This window comes from Colius striatus, unplaced genomic scaffold, assembly GCF_028858725.1.
Source record: "Colius striatus isolate bColStr4 unplaced genomic scaffold, bColStr4.1.hap1 scaffold_36, whole genome shotgun sequence".
Lineage (NCBI taxonomy): Eukaryota > Metazoa > Chordata > Aves > Coliiformes > Coliidae > Colius > Colius striatus.
In genome coordinates, this window is record NW_026908520.1 from 2554584 (window position 1) to 2572320 (window position 17737).

Here is a 17737-nt window from a genome sequence, read left to right on the forward strand (position 1 = left end):
AAGTGTAGTTTGGAAGAGTTTTGAGAGGCAAAGTGGGGATGGAGTAGATTTCTGAGGGCCAAAAGCAGTGGAGTTGTAGGATCAAATGAGGTTTTGGTGCAATTCTGAGGGGAAAAGGTGGGATTTGGGTGGAGTTTTGAGGGAAAAAGTGGGGTTTTGGTAAATTTTTAAGGGGAAAAAGTGGGGTTTGTGTGGATTTTTGAGGGGAAAAGTGGGGCTTTGGGGAAATTCTGAGGGTAAAAGTGGAGTTTGGGTGGTGTTTTGGTGGAGTTCTGAATGAAAAAGTTAGGTTTTGGAGGTATTTTCAGAGGAAAAGTGGGTTTTGGGTGCTATTCTGAGAGAAAAAAAAGGATTTTGGAGGAGTTTTGATGCAAATTGCCTTTGCATCAGGCCAGTGCAGAGAGCCTCAGGTTCCATCAGAAATCATCTGCTGGTTGTTTCAAGTGCAGAGCACAGAGTCTGGCTAAATGTCCAGCAAGAACTGTAAAGGGAGAATCCCAGGCAAGAAATGTGAAAAGGGGGGTGGAAAAGGGAGGGAGAATTCTCAAGTCCAGGTGGCCAAAATGTCAAACCAAAGCCAAAGTAAAGTCCCCAGGAGATCAACAGAAACTTGTCACCACTACAGTGAGAGGGAGACTTTTAAAACACCCATTGTTTGCTCTTCCAGGTGCTGGGTTAGTGAGGAAACACTGGGCTGGAGAAGAGCAGGAAAGAACAGGCAGCTGCGTCCTTGAAACACCATCACTCAGTTTTGCTACTACCCAGATGACAGCCAAAGTATGTGCTGCAGAAGATACCACATCTGATGTTTTCCTTTATGTGACAATAAAAGGTGAAAAGGTAAGATATTTTTCTCTCTACAAACCTCTTTGTGCCCTCTGCTATTGAAGTTGTAACTTTGTGACAAATTTAAGACCGAAAAGTGTTATTTGCAAGTGAATTTTGTAATTTGCCATATACAGTAGAAGTGCAATCATTAACTTATTAGAAGATTTATTTTCTAAATCTGTTGTTTGTGAACTTTGGAATGAATTCTGTGAGGTGGAAACTTGTGAAGCGCTTTGGAAGGTATTGACAAGCAAATGAAGTCCCCCAAGTACTTCAGATGAACAACTATGTGAATTTACTGTACTCTTGTCCTTCTTTGTGATACACTTAAAGATATTTCAAGAAGGCAGTTGCATGGTGTTATGAAAATGAATACAAGTTCATATGTGCATAAGGCTGAATTCCCAAACAGTTGGGAGAAAGGAAGAAAGCTCGTTGCACTTACCAAAGTGCGTAACTCCTGCTAAATCTCTGCTGCAGCTACTGTCAGACTTAAGCAGCTGCGTAGTAGACAAAAAGAAATGTGTTTGAAAACTGCTGCCATTTGGAGTATTTTACCAAGACTTTTAACATTAGAGCTGTGGTCTTCACTGTAGACAATAACTTGGATTACATCTTAATTTGAATACCTTCTCTGTTCAGAATCACAGTTGGCAAGTGTCACTTCTCCCTGAGCCAGTGAGAACTTTTAAGTTGAATATTGTTTTTTCCTGCCAGGTTTGGATGCACTCTGAATCAAAGGGACATAAAACTAAGATAGTTTTTCTAAAAATGTTTAAAGCTCATAGAAAACTGAGCACAGAATTTTAGGCAAAAGCATGAAACTGGTAAGTAACACCTATTTGGAGAACATAGAGGAAGATATGACCAACTTTCCTGCCCTGGAATGAGTACTCTTCAGAAAGCATTTGTACATACTGCATATGTCTTCCTCTTGTCTCCAGCTTCAAGTAAATTCTAAAGCAGTATGTGATGGTGACTTGCTTGTTGATTCTGGTCAGTCAAAGACTTGGGTTTTTTAGGTATGCATTAATGATGATCTCGTCTTAAACAGCTTTGCTCATTTTGAGCAAGCTGAAGAGAATGCAGTGAGTTCAGCAGATTATCAGGAGACCTAAACATCATTAAATCTTGACTCTCTTCCAATGAAAGTTGTTAATCCTGCACTTGATTTGAGGACAGTGCTGCTCCAGCAGAAGGTATCAACAGATCCTGAAACAAGTGGGAACCGTGTGTGTTGGCAGCAATCATTCATGCAGTGCATCATTTGTCTTTACCTGGATATATTGACCTACTGTATCAGTTGGAATCCAACAAGTGGAACAAAAGGTATCCTAACAAACACTGCCTTTGTATCAGACTTTACAAAGAGCAATCAAATCAGCAGATGCAGGAATATTCTAAAGCATTTTGTCCTTGATAAGACAAAGGGTGAGTTTCAGGGTCATTTGTTGATATGCTGAAAAGCATTAGATACTGTTGAAATAACTTGTAGCATTGATCAGTGATACCTTACTGTTTGATTTGAGTTTAGAGGGATTTCTCTACACAGAGGTGACTTGAATGTTTTCTGTGAGTTGTCTTGTTTAAAACAGACTTGAATCACTATAAATATCCTCTGTCCTTGTTCCCTCGGTTCATTTGCATATCTTTATGTAACTACAACTGTCTTTTGGTTGTTCTTTTTGCCATTAGAAAATGAGACAAGCAAAGAAAGAAGTCAGTTGCAACCAACTGTAAAAACACTGGCCTTTCATAGATTCAGATAATCACAAACGTGTTTCTGCATCTTTTAAAATTGTCTTTCTAGATCTTGCTGTATCTGGTTCTGTTCTTGAAAAGACATGACAAAGCTCCAACACAGATGACAGTGAAACTACCAGATCTGTAAGTGTTAGATTTTCTATTCAAATGTCAGAATGAATTAAGTGAAGCATCTGTAAGGCAGATTAGGAATACTGTAGTCAGCTATCACGTCCTTTTCTGTAACAAATCTGGGACTAACTCTTGATCTAGTTAAAAGAGAACGTTGTCCTTCAAGTTTGTGGTTCTGGTGGTTTTGGTCTTTTAGATTGCAACGATGGACTTTGAACAGGTTGTGTCTCCTTTTGTACTCACTTGCTCTAGTGCTGTGAAGATGTGTAGTGGTTCTGTGTGGCCAGCTTTTGGTAGTTGTTGGGGGAATACAGGGGCGGATTCTTCAAAGAAAGAGCTGCCAGAAGCTATAGCTTGAGCTGTGAACATGAACTGATTCTCCTGTGTGGTTGATGTTCTTGTTGCATGCTGAAGAAAATTCGGTTAGGTAAGAAAACCACCTTGAGCTCAGTAATCTTTTTTTTCTAAAATGTTGCTCTTAAACAGTATTTTACTGCCAGAAAAGGGTTTGTCTTTTCTTGATAGATTGTCCAAACAATCCCAGGATTGCCTTTCAAGGAAAATCCAGCAGTTCACACAGACAGGTATGGTACAGTATGTTACATATTTGAACCAATTGTTTAGCCAGATAATTAGGAGCTGTAGTATGTTTCCAGTTACTCTTCTTAGACAGCTAAAAGGGCAGAGGGTAAGACAAGATGTGTGCACATGGTATTGGGGAAGGAGGCCATTAGAAGCTGCTGATACTTATCCAGACCACAGTAAAAATAGCAATTCTTTCTAAACAGTAGCTTGAAAACAAGGCTGTGATGAGGCAGTACGTTTCTGCACACTCAGCATATTCAGTTGCCTTCTTTTATTCTTAGTGTGATTGATAAAGTTTTCAAGCTGAATGAAATCTGACTGAGTTGATTTGTGCAAGGCTTTTATTATGCTGCAAATCACTTGCTGCATATGTAAACAAGCTGAGGGGTGTTTTTAATTCAAGTTTTAACTGTTGCAAAGATACATTGTTTCATGTTTTTGCAACTTTAAGACACCTTTTTCCTGCAGTCCCATCTGATTTTCTTCTGAAGTTGAGGAACCCACCAATTGTCTTGGTTAAAAAAACCTTTGGGTTATTTTCAGATACCTAAAACCTAATAGTAAATTTTACATCCAAAATGGTACTTTTTGATTTCTTCTGTCATATTTGAGGGTTTTTGTTGGCATAGGTAATACATCAGAGATATTTTGTAGGTGAACTGTTTCATGCCATTTAGAAATATTGGTGATATTTATCGATTACACTTTCCTTTTGCATTTCCATTGAATTTAATATTTGTATATTTCTCAGGCTTCAGCAGTGCTTAAATTCTGATCCTTTGAACACACATAGAACTGAAAATGAGCAACAGGTAATTCCAGGATATAACTTCCATTTAACCTCTGCAAACGTGTGTCATATATGTGGAGGTGTGGGTAGTGTTGAGGCTACAAGAGTGGTCATTGTGGAGGTACACCAGGGACTGAATCCAGCCACATCAGCAACAAGACCAGACCAAAGGTCAGCAAGCCAGCAAAGTTGATGGTGCCTCTGTGAAAATATGAAGGGCAAAAAAAAATGCAGGGGAAGAGACAAAAAGAAAAAAAGCAAGAAACAGAGGCAATGGGCAAGTCAGGGGACAGTAGGAGTCTCAGCACTGTTCTGTGTGACGTGTGTGTGAGTTGTACTTCATTTGTGTTTACATTTCTTTGGCTAATTCTTCTCAAAAAAAATAGTTTTTAAGTTGGATGTAAGCTCAAACCCATTTACTAAGTATTGCCTTTGTCATCTATTTCATATGGTTTCAGAGTTTTCAAAATCTTGAAGAAAGAAACTTTGTCTTTCTTGGCAAGAAAATGAAGCCACCATCAATTCTGGAAACAGCACCACTTCTTGAAGATCTGGAAAGGGTAATGCTAATGTAATACATTACATTTAGTATTTTTAAGACTAGTATCATACCTTAACTTTCAGATACTAAATACTATAGTAGGTAATTTTGATTGAGGAATGTGTAGGAGGTTGTTCATACGGTTGAGTAAATTATGCTTCAGAGAGACTGTAGAATTGTACAGTTTCATCTGATCTATCAACCACTGCTACAAATGATGGCATTTGAATGAGATGTAAGAATTTAAGTCCTCATCCTAGAAGAACTCTTATCATATTGTGTGTTAAGGTAATGTATTATGCAGTGGGTCAAAGGCTTTTAAATTGCTCAGTGCTTTGTGTTGCCTTGTTGGTGTTTCAAGCACACGATTTTCAGGTAGAACTCTTTATTTCTCTTTCTGTAGGAACTTACTTGGAAAAAAGTTTTAGGCCCTGACTCCACTGAATCTTACTGTTGGCCACCAATAGCTCAAGGATGTGATGTAGTTGCCATCTCATATCAGGGAAATAATCCTTTCTTGTATATTCCACCAATTCTTACACTTTTGCAGTCGAGCAGTTGCTACAAACCTTGAGAAACAGGAGTGGAGGATGTATACATTAGAGTACTGCAGGCTTTGTGTTCTAAGGTGCAAATGTCAATGAATGATCCAAAAGGTAGTGCATGTTGAGAATGGGTGCATCTGATGTCGTCTTAGAGTGTCTTCATGATGCTTCCCAGGTTATTTAGGCCATCTGCTTAGACATTGACAGAGATGGACTGCATGAGTGTGGCAGTCTGTAACTTATTTATCAAGTAATATCTAACAAGTGGTTAATGTCATATCACTTGGATACTCGATGAAGCTTGATTTTTCAGGGGCTGTTACATCGTGAAATGGAAATGTCTGGTTTGATTTTTAAAACATTGTCATTCATTTTCTAATGCATGAGATCACAGAAACATAGACTCACTGAGGCTGTAAGGGACCACTGAAAATGGCTCACACAGCTCCAAGTAAGACAAGATGTTTCTGCCTCTATGTAACTTTTGGACCTTTCACCGTGTGTTGCTGCACATCCATTTGTCTCCAGCTTGGTGCACGGTTCCTCGGGCCTGTACCATCTGCATTTAAGAGGTGATATGGTGTTAAAAGCTTCTGTTTGAAGCATTGAAAGGCCTGTTTTGCGGATTTTAGTTTTGCCCTAAATTCTGAAATAGTACAATGACTAAGATTCTAAACAGTTGTCTCATGCTCTACTGTAACTCTTTTGTACATCCACACCTAGCCACTAGCACTTATCTTGTGTCCTGGGTGGAAGAAGGCACAACTTGTTTTTGAGCTACTGAAAACATACCAGAGATGCTCCAGACAGCGTCATCCAATGTTGTTAATACTTGGGCAGAACAAAGAAGCAGCTAAAAGTGTGAAAATCCAAGGATGTAAGAATACTTCTGTCGTCTGAATGACACTTGAATGCAATGTAGGTTGTCTTAGTTGCACAAAACTGTAAGAAAGGAAGTTTTACTTTTTCCTATCAAGTGATCATTTTGTTTCTTAGATGCTGTAACTCTAGTGATGCATGAAGCTTCATTAATGCTATTGAACAGTAAATAGTATTAAAGCTGTTAAAATGATCTGTGTTTTTGCAAGTCTCACAACCACTTTTTTGAGTCAAATGAGTGGGAGGGGTTTGCTGAGGTTCATGCTGAATTAAGATTCATCATAGATGTTCCTGATTTAGAAGCAGGTTTTACAATAGTGGTTTTATTTTTACATGTGTGTATTTTTACATACATGTGTAGATATGGAAGATACAATATTGGCTTTATTTTGTTGCTAAAACCAAACTTCTAAAGGCTATGCTTGAATGTGTTTAAATATTTACCTTCTGTCGATCTGGTTCTACCATGGTCCTGTTGGGAAATGAAATGACATCCTGCTCTGTAAAGCTGTTAACAAAGACTTTTCAGTGTTTCAGAAACACAGTTTTGCCTACTCAGATCTTAAAGACACACAGGGGTAAAGAATAGAAGCGAACTAAAATGACTGTTGACTAGAAGTCAGAACATGGAGTTGTATGGTCGCTATTTAAAACAAACCAAAACAAAAACCCCAACCAAAAATCCAAACACACACAAATATCAAAACAAAAATACCTTACCACCAAAACCAACCAAAAACACCCTTCCCATAACTTCAAGATGATGCATCTGAAATGCAGTTGAGACCTCCTTAATAAAACTAGTGTGTCATGATGTGGAATGTAAATTAATGTTAACAGTTGTCCTTTACCGACTTGTAGGTGAGGTAATAGTGCCTGCACCATATTGCCTCCTGAGACTGTCTGAACGTCACAAGCTGTTTCGTGTGAATGATCAAATAGCCTTGGAAGTATTTTCTTGCGTTCTTGGGTCTTAATGACAGTGCAGATAAAAGAAGGAGCTGATCACAGTCTTATAAGAGGAACAGCATCAAGTTCCATGTTGACCAGGATGTATCAGTATCAGATTTTTTTAAAATCATTAACCTTCTAATATTATCTGTTAAAAAATTGGTGATAAGACTAAAGGGCTGTGCTTCTAGCTGTGATAAGCTAGAGAAATTCCTTAGTGGAAACAGGTTGCCCAATTTGCTGTATGTGAAGCTGTTAAATGTGCCTTTGTAGCAGCAAATATCAAGTCATAAATTAGATGATATGTCTTCTTTATCCAGTGGACTATTGCTGTTTTCTCTTCAGACTGCTCTTTCTGTTGTGCTATTGGACTTCCTGAGATGGAGTGTGGATATAACATTAAAATTGTGGGAGAGGTAGTTCTCAGTTTCTCAAAAACATTTGTCTTGAATAGGAAAAACAAAGATGCTCTTTCAGCGGGAAATGGTCATTTGAAAATGTTTGAGCTATTTGATAAAGATTTGATTGTAGCTCTTCTAAAGTATTGTTACAGAAAGGGTATGTTATTGCAGCTAGGGGTAAGTTTAGTGGCAGGTTGAGAAAGATCTCTCAGAACTGTGCCAGAGCTCTATATTACTTTAAAGTGTGGTAGAGCTTTGCCAAAAATCCTGCTGTTGTTCCACAGCTGAACTGCACGTCACTTAGGTCAGCAGTACACCAGGAATGTGTGAGCTCTGTCTTAGTGGGTTTCACTTGTTAGAAGTAATTTAATGCTGCACACACACCATTGGGGCTCTTGGGTTTGGTTTTTTTTGACAAGTCTGCTGTCTGCCTCTGACCTCTTGGATTTGCTTTTGCCTAGGCTTAGTTTGGGTATTTTTTCAGATTTGAACTGCTCCTTTTCCTGAGACTTCCATCTTTTGTGACTGGAAAGAACAGTGTGCTGAAACAGTTTGCTTTTTACTCCTGCTACGTACTCGTTGGAACAGGATAAGAGGATAGAAACTGACTTCTGCTTTTTCTTGATAGGTGTTTACTATATGAGATTGTTACAAGAAACCCGTTATTGCTGAAGAATGGAAGTATTCACAGCAAATTATTGCTGTTGGAACTCATTGGAATAAACGTACAGCACACTAGATAAAGGAGCTCATGAACGATCCTTGCGATGTGGTAACAGCCATTGAAGAAGCTTCCATCTACGGAAATGTGCAACAGGTAAGAGTTTGGGGATGGTGTCACTCTTTGTTCATGACACTGTTTTGCTGTTTGCACTGATTGAGGTCGGTATACATGAGCAGTGCTACAGGCCTGAATGGACTGTCCAGTTGCACGTCCCGCGAGTGCAGCGAGGGAACTCTTGGAAGACCTGTGTCAGTTAATCACTGAACCAGCTGAAGGTCTTGTTTAAGCCTGAGATGAAGGTGCACTCTCCAGTATTTTATTGTTAGTGCAAATGAGTCTGAGTTTGGTATCAAGTACTTGCAAATGCTATTGTTTGTGACCAGAATGTTCAGAATGTTTTTGTGGTTGTTGATTGAGTGGCAGAACTACAATAAGTTTTCCAAAGACAGAGCTAGTAAAATGCTTGTTTGACTGCTCTGTGCCACACAGTGCAGAAATTAATTTGACCTAATATTTTGAGAAAGCTACTGTATATCCTGAGGTGTCTTCTCATGGAACTTCCAGTCAGTGTGGTGTAGAGCTGAAGAATTGTATAAAATGTTACAAGTATGATCTGAATTCTTCAGTGACTCAAAACATAATCATTTGGGGATTGAAAATGTTGGGAAGTCTCTAAGACCAGACATTCTGAGCATGACATGAAACTGGAAAAACATCACTTTTTGTGAAAAGTCTAGTGATTTGGCAGCACTGCAAATGTCCATGTTTTGGGGCTTTTTTTAAGACTATCTCAGGTAGTGCACTGTGCTTATGGAGTGTGAAACTTCTTCAGTGGTACTTCAGTGAGAAACTTCAACACTGACAAATCATCAAAAATCACAGGTATAAGAAAATACCGATGTGAGATTTTGATTGTGATGGGTTTTAATTTTGCTTCTGGAAGCTGTCAGAAATTCACACCCTTTGTGAGAATTGTATATTGTACATTATAAGTTTAACAGAAGATTTAGGATTTACCAATGTTCTTTGGCATATAACAATGCTTCGTGCTTCTTAAAAGAAGAAACACACAGTAAAGCATGTCTAGATTACATGAATTACCAGCCCTCTGGTTTGTATCCACCTTTAGGTTGTACAGCCTTGTATGGACAGTGAAAGAACCGCTGTGTTACTCAAAATACTGGCTTTTACCCACAGTAATCTTCAGAAGGTGCTGACATTCACTAATTCAGGAGATGAGGCAGAATTGTTCATCGGGTGAGCATCATTTTACACAGGTAAGTGGGGTTTTTAATTATTAAGATATAACAAACTAAAATATCTTGACTTCTAAGAATAAAGGAGGTTTGTGAATTTGTAATTTAACTACTTCTGCTAAAAATAGCCCAAACCCTGCCCTTCTGCCAGCTAGAAGAAAGGCTGACAGGAATGTCTGACACAGAATGCATTCATGATGACATTTTTAACTATGTTCTGTCTCATTTTGATAAATCCCAATATGGTTCCTCCCCACAGTTACAGCTGTGGATATTGGGTCCCTCCTTCGGGACACAGCCTGCTCTGGCCATAGTGATAAAGAAGGAAATCACTGCCCCTGGCTCGGGGCCATTAATGAAGTGAATCGCTGCCCCTGGACTGGGGCCAGCTTTAGCAAAATGAGTCTCTACCACTGCTGTAGGGTCTTTAAAGAAATGCAAACAAACCTCAGCTTCCCCAGTTCTCTCCATAGAATGCAGGGAGGTCTCTGCTCCAGCACACCTCCTCCTCTCTTTCATCACTGACCTTGGAGTCTGCATGGTTGTTTCTCTCACTGTTCCTACTCCTTGCACCACCACCAGCCAGAAGAAGAAAGGGCAGAAGAAAGAAGAATGGAGGAAGAAACCTCCTCTTCAGGCTTCTCTTAAAAAGTGATGATGGAGGCTCATTGGCTCAGCCCCAGCAGTGGGTCTGGCTCAGAGCTGGGGAGAGCTGTGAGCAGCTTCTTCCAGGAGCCATCTTTACAGCCCCTTCCCCCTCACCAGAAAAGGCTGTCATGGCAAACCATGACAAAGTGGTTTGGGAAGGACCTTTTTTCTTAATGCTTAAATCAGTGGATGGAGAGATGGAAACAGCCACTGTTAAAGTGATGTCACACTTCACATGCTTTGAGTAGTACACTTACAAGTGTGTATAAACCGTGTGCTTAGCTTTAACAGATGAATGCATGCAGTCTTTGGAAGCTACAGATGCCACTTGTGTGACACATTTCAGTTTTCCTCTCCAAGAATCTTTGCTCATCGTGTACACAGCATGCCTGACAACTTCTGTAATGCGATAAAGGTTTGACAAACCGTTACCAGGTTAATAGTGCATTTGATCACAAAGTAGTGGATACACAGAAGCTGTTAAAAATACGTGTGTATTTGTTTTAGGATTCTTCTGTAGACCAAGAGATCACAAAGGCAAAGTCAGTCGTTCTGTTAAGAGAAAACAACGAGTGTGATGCACTTGGGATCCTCCGCTATTTGCAGCAGGCAGAAGCTGAAGTTCCCCCAGAACTGCCTGGTTTGACTGCCAAGGTGCTAAAAGATGAAGAATACCAGAAATTGTCAAGGCCACTGTGTACCCATCTTAAAACATTTGGGGCTTGCAGGTAAGGAATTGCCAAGCTTTCTTACCGCCCATACTGGTGTAGGAAGGTGGTATATGCCTCAATGATGGCTGCTTCTGTTTTCTTGCTCAATTTTGCTGTTGGATACTTTCATGAAACCATTTTTTGCTCATGACTCTTTTTCTTGTGGTTACTTTTGCATCAGTTTCACTCTTCTTAGATACTGCTACGAAAATCAGAATACCAACATTTTCTGGAGACCAATCTCATGTAGCCTGACAGGATATCATAATTCATTGTCATTCCTGCCCAAGTGCTCTTGAGGGAACTTCAGGCTCTTTTTTGATTAGTATTCCTGCCCATAATTGCCCAAGGCTTATGCTTTGCTCTCTCCTCTGTTGTCTTCTGTCCCTCCAGATTAGGTAAGTAGATGACTTCTCTGAGCTGTGTCTAACTGTTATTGCTTTTTCCCTTGGTTTGGTGTACCAAGAACACATCTTAAATACCTCCTTAGCATATTACCTTCATGTTAATGTAGTACATATTCCACATCTCTTGGGTATTTGGGAGATTTTTAGCTTTTTTAGTTTCTCTGTTGCTTAAGTGTGTGTCAGATTTTCACTTAATCTTTAGCTTGACCTAAAATTGTTTTGTAGTGGTTCTGAGTTTACCTTAGGTTTTCTCCTGCATTGGAGCCTCATGTTCTATGGGAAGAGGGCATTTGTTCTGTTTATTCCTTTCCTCTATCTATTTAGAACATAAACCAAAATAGGCAAAGATTAAAGGTCCTGTAAATGTCATTATTTTTGTAGTAGAGCAAACACAATCCTCTGGAGTGAAGAAACGTTGCAGTGGAAGATCATGCCTGTTTAACAAGAGTTGAAGGGAGGATTTTTCCTTCTCTGCCACGTTGATGCAGACTTCGTGAAAAATGAGTATATTCTGGCCTTTTGAATTGAACCAAATATTTTCTCTATTTGCACTGTCCATAGACATGGGATATAAATTCTCTCTTCTAGATGGAGCAGTTGCTTCCTACTAAGGTGTCATTGTGGTGTTGAAAACAGTTTTGATAGAATCCTGTTACATTCAGACTGCCATTTTTAGTAGTTAAATAGTCATGAAACCTTCCTGGTTACTGGTTTGACTTTGCTATAGTGGTTCTTCACATCTCAGTAACAATTTGTATGTCAAAACTCCCTTCACTTGGCTTTTCAGTCCCTACTTTACTAGATAGTCTTCCTGTACAGCAGTACTGTAGAGTCTGTCTCGTCTCCACCTTGGATAATGATTGCTGAGGGCAGATGTGTAGACACTGGTGCTTCCTTTCAAGGTTAGTACTTGGATCTGAGAACTGCTGGGTGCTTTCCTTTTTGGATGAGCTGCTTACACTTTCTTCCTGTCCTGTCTTTAGCTAGAATTCAGGTGCGCTCAAGTCATGCAATCAATGGGTGTTCCCCATTCCCAAAAATCATAGGTTGTGAGAATAGACAATAAAAACTGGGTGGATTCCTTGGTGTCACTCCATTTCTGCCTAATAAATAAGCTTTTGTTGGCAGCTGGTAGTTGAAACTCGTTGATAACCTATAGATACAGTTTGAGTGCTTGAAACCTGGACAGATTTCATAATACTCCTGTTATAAACTTGTACTTCCCTTTTGTGCACTCAAGACAGCAGTTGTGGCCTCTTTCCTCATCTAGTTCTGCTTCTGCTGACTGCAGAGCCTGGATATATGCCTTACAAATCCATTGTCAATTGGATAAGTGTTCACTGTCTCTTTTGTTTAGAACTCGGTATCATGTTGCTTTCCTTTAAGAATCTCTAGTTGCACTGTGAGAGTTTTAGGGTTTTAGTAAGTGGAAATTACCTTTCTGGTCTTCTTTTCTGTCTGGCCTCATACACTCAGCTGTATCTCAGTACTTGTGCCTAGCATGAGCCTTTGGATGAAATGCAGCCAGCATTTTGTGAATTAGTGTTCTTGGTAGCTTATGTCAAGCATTTTCCGTGCAAAAAGAGGGAAGGCGTCACGCTTCCCCAGTCAGTTCTTGTAAATCTCATTGTAAGGTTGGAGAACACTTAAAATTAAGCTTGGATGATGTGAAATGCCTTAGTGGTTAGTAGCTTGACAGGTAATACTGTAGTTCACTAGTGTTCATTTAAGTGGAATACCACCAAGACCTAATAGATCTTGCTCTATAAACCTCTGTCCAGTCTGGACTGGGCTATGGACAGTTACCATTCATAAGGATTCATTCATTCAGGATTATTCCTAATCTTTGGAGTAATAAGAGGTCATCATCTTCTGAAATGCATGTGTACAGCAGTATTTGTCATCTCTTTAGGCTGGAAAGAGGTAGGTCACCTTCAACATGAAAACGTCTCATTAACTTAAGAAACCATCAGTTGTCTTTATAACGTATTTTATGCTTTCAGATTCTGCCTCTCCACGTTGTAAATGCAACAAACTACTTTCGTCGAAGAGTAGATCAGCAGAAGAACCAATATACAATTCTTGCTGAAGGAATTAATGGGTATTTTAAGGAACCTGGTAATAAGATTGCTGTTAAAAATGTGGAGAAGCTGGCATTTCATGGTTTATGTCAGAAAACAGTTGTTCACAGGTAAAAATGTGGATTTGTTTTGGTTTAAATTATTCATGTGCTCTTTTTAATACAAAGTAATTGAGAACTTTTACTGCTAAGTTAAAGTTAACCCACCATCAAAAGTAGCAAAAAAATCTCTGCTGTACAAATTGTTCTTTAAAAAGCTCTCCCATGCTGCCTGTACTGAAGGGAAGCCAGAATGGCTCCACATACACACCACTGAACATTGTGCTGTGAAAGTTTAATCTTTTTTAGACACAAGGAAGTGAAGAAACTTTACAACTATAATAATTCTTTGTTTCCTCTCCAACTCTGAAGGGCTCAGGTGCTAGATATTTCCCCAAAAGAGAAGGAAAATATGTTCTGTAGTGTCAAAATTAACTATATAGATGAAGGCAGAACATGTCAAGTCCAAAGTTACCAGGTGCTTCACTCACCTGCCAAGTTTCAGTGTCTACCACCTCAGGCTGGGGAATTTGTAGAGTGACACCCATTGGTAATGAACTGGAGTGGAACCCAAAGGTACTATTTATCAGATTTTCAATGGTATGTTCTTTTATTTCTCTTTGTGTGTTATTTTCTGTAAGAAAGCAGTAATGAACTGCAAACTTAGTTTTCAAATTTAACTCCTCATTAGTATTGACAAGAAATATCTACTATTGGCCAGATTCTGAGAAGTCAGCTTTCTTGGTTTGTTTTCCTGCAAAATCAAGTGAGATTTATGCGATTTTTTTTCTTCAATTCTTCTGAATTCAGTATCTTCTTCCAGAAAACGTTATTGCTGCTTTTGCATCTGTGGGGATTCAACGGGGGAAGGGTAGCCTCTGTAAATGAAACTGTGTTTGAGTACTGTCCCATTCAGGAAGCTCCTTCCTTAATGAGTAACAAAATCTGGTTTTATTTGTTTAATACTGGTGTCATGTTTAAGCTTGGAAGATTTGTTTCATTGCAGTTATTGTAAAGTTATGTTGGAATTCACCTCAAGTGCAGTGACTTTTTTTGCTTAGGTAACTAATTCTATTCATCAAACAGTTAAAGGAGAACCACACAAAGCGAAAGTAGTACTGACCTTGGGAAACACAACTGGGACTGACCCAATGGGAGGTATAGAATTGCAGCATTACAAAATATTTGTATCTAAACTCCTTTACCAAGAGCACCTGTTCTTTTCTTTGCTTCTGTGCGTTCCAAGTTCAATTTGATTCCACACGGTATTCAGGTAATACTGTTGGATAATTTACTGTGGTGGCGTCTGACCCCTGGAACAGGTTTCTCAGAGATAGTAGAGTCTCTGTCCTTGGAAATAAGCAGAAGCAACCAGCATGTGGTCCTGGGTACATGATTCTAGGTGTCCCTGCTTGAGCAGGGAGTTTGGATGAAATTACCTCCAGAGGGCCATTCCAGCCACAGCCATTCTGTGGTAAACTGAGATAACTTCTCATGGCAATAATCTCAGGCATGGGATGAAATTGTTTTAATTATTGGTTTTCTCAGAGCCAACTCTTCAGGTTTTCCTGAAAAGAAAATATTAGTCAGTGCCATGTTTGTATTGTTCTGTCAGTTCCCTGGCCTGTAATAAAGGCACTGGCAAATATTCTTCTGGGTAAGACTGACTAGAAGGTAACAGCCCTCCGTGCAGTGAGTGTTTCCTCTCAGCATTCTCCTATTCTCCCAAAACATTGTTGGTAGGAGATTGACTTAGAGATGAGTTTTGCTTGAAGAGTTGGTTATTTTTTAATTGTCTGGACAAGTTCATCAGAAAGGCCACCCCTCCATCTCAGGATCATGACGTGCCTCTTGTGGCTGCTTGGTCCTGTCCAAGAGTACAGTTAGTTAGTGTTTTGGAGTGTGTGATGCTGCTTTCCATCTGAGCATTCAGTCAATTTCAGATGAAAAATACAGTGGAAACGGGGAATTACTGGAAGTAATTCTCTTTAGCAGCTTCCTTTCCTATATGGCACATCTCAGCCTTTTTCTGATTGCTATGCTATTGTTTAGAGTTTTTCTAACTGTGTCCCCCCAGCAGTTTTCTTCTTCTATTTTGGTCTAGGAAGTTATTCTGTGTGGTGTGTATTTCAGCTGTAACTTGTGTAATCAGGGCTCAGATTGTTTACTTGGTTGCTCTCTTGGTTGTGTTCCATGGAGTTAACTACGAGTTCCTTATGACACTATTATGATGAAAAAGATGGCAATATCTGGAGAAGAATTAAACATGGGAACGTGCCTGTTGGGACATTGGGAGAAAACCAATTACTTCCAGGTATCAATAAATGGGTACATGTTTACAGTTTCACTTAGAGCAGCTTAGAGTTAGAGAGAGACTACTGATGAGTTGTGGTTTCAACTTGGTGTGTTTTGTCGTCCAAGGTCCGGGTTACCAGGCTTCCAGACTTGAAGATGTCAGTTAACGAATACGACGTTCAATCTGAGGTTTTGCCTACAGGTCTGGGAACTGACAATGCAGAACATAGAACACAACTTCAGAAGCTGTGCAGCCACATGAACATATTGGACATGCAGCAAACTTGGAGCCCTTGTAAGAGTTGACAAGGTCTTTTGAGCATACACTTTATGAAAAAAGAATGCTACAATTAAGGAGATGTTTTCATGATTGATATTACTGACTGTGTGTTTCGTTTGAACACAGAAACAATAGTGTTTGTAATATGTCTGCATTCCTGTGACTGTCTGTAGTGGGTCTGGGATGGTAGTGATTTTCCACAGCAGCTCCTGCAGTGCTGTGCTTACTGTTGATATCAATATTATGACTACCGCTCGCACAGCATCAGGGCTGTCCCTCCAGCATTCCTTCCCCCACCTTCACCAATAGCTGTGGGTGGGCATGATCTTGGGAGGGACTATGGCCAGGACAGCTGACCCAGGCTGACCAAGGAGATATTCCATACCCTAAGACATCAGCTCAGGAATATAAACTGGGGGAGAGGAGCAGGAAGGGGAGGCGAGATTCATTTCTGGCCTTCCCAAAGCAACCGCTACGCGTACCGCAGCCCTGCTTCTCGGGAGGTGGCCGGACATCACTGCTGATGGGAAGTGGAGAGGAACAGCTTTATCTGCTTCTGCTTTGCTTCCCGCGCGCGGCTTTGCTGCTTCTTTATTAAACTGCTTTTATCTCAACCCACGAGACTCCCATCTTATTTTCTCCCCTTCCCTGGCTTGCTGAGGAGGTGGGGGACAGAGTGGTGTGGTGGACACCTGGCATCCAGCCAGGCTCAAACTACCACACCTACTTACCACTGTAGTTGGGGTCTGTGTACCTGCTTTCTTGTAGTGTCCACACGCAGTGGCATAACTTCTACTGGCAGCCTGTATGTTTTCAATGGGAACTGAGCAGCCCAAGTGCATGGGATTGGAGATAAGTCCCACAGGAAAGCAGCTGCAAATGTGACACAGTGCAAGATGATAGACTACAATGGGACCTACTTACCACTATAGGTGGAGTCTGCCTTCCTGCTTTCTTGTAGTTCCCATACTCAGTGGTAGAGCTTAACCGATACCATGTATTTTTTCAATGGGAGCTGAGGAGTCCCAGTGAGTGGGAATGGAGATAGCTCCCTCAGGAAAGCAGCTGCAAATGTGACACAGTGCTGGCTGATACACTGCATGGGGATATCACAGCACACGTGGGCACTGCAATGGGGTTCAGTGACATTGCCACACATGTGGCAATTGCAGAGAGACTGTGTGACATCACAGCAGACGTGGGCATGGCAAAAGTGCTCTATAACATCACATCACCTCTGGACACTCTAACAGTGCTCTGTGACATCACAGCACATCTGGGTACTGCATCCAGGCTGTGTGACATCATAGAATCGTAGAATGGTAGGGGTTGGAACGGACCATTAGATATCATCTAGACCAACCCTCTCCCCCACAATCAAGGTCACCTAGATCAGGTCGCACAGGAACGTGTCCAGGCTTATGCTGAAGTCCTCCAAGGAAGGAGACTCCACAAGCCCTGTGGGCAACCTGTTCCAGTGCTCCGTCTTCCTCTTCCGCGGACGTTTGACATCACAGCACAACTGAACACTGCAAGAGTGCTCTGTGACATCACAGCACAGGTGTGCACTGCAACAGGAGTGTGTAATACAACAGCCCATCTGGCCTTTGCAGCGGCGCTGTGTGACATGACAGCACTTGTGGGCACTGTAGCAGTGCTCTAAGACTTCACATTAAGAAGAGGCGAAACTGAGGAGAAGCAAAACAAACTGAGGAGAAGCAAAACAAACAAAATGGAGTACGGCCTGCACACCATGAGAACAACAACCGCCTCAGCGAAAGTGCAGTCTCATTGAGACCGCTTCATTTCCTAGAAGCAGAAGTTAAAAACATTTCCTAAAAAAGGCTGCGGCCTGTGGTTATCAGGAAGGGCCAGACCAAGGGTCAAGAGCTTGTAACTATTG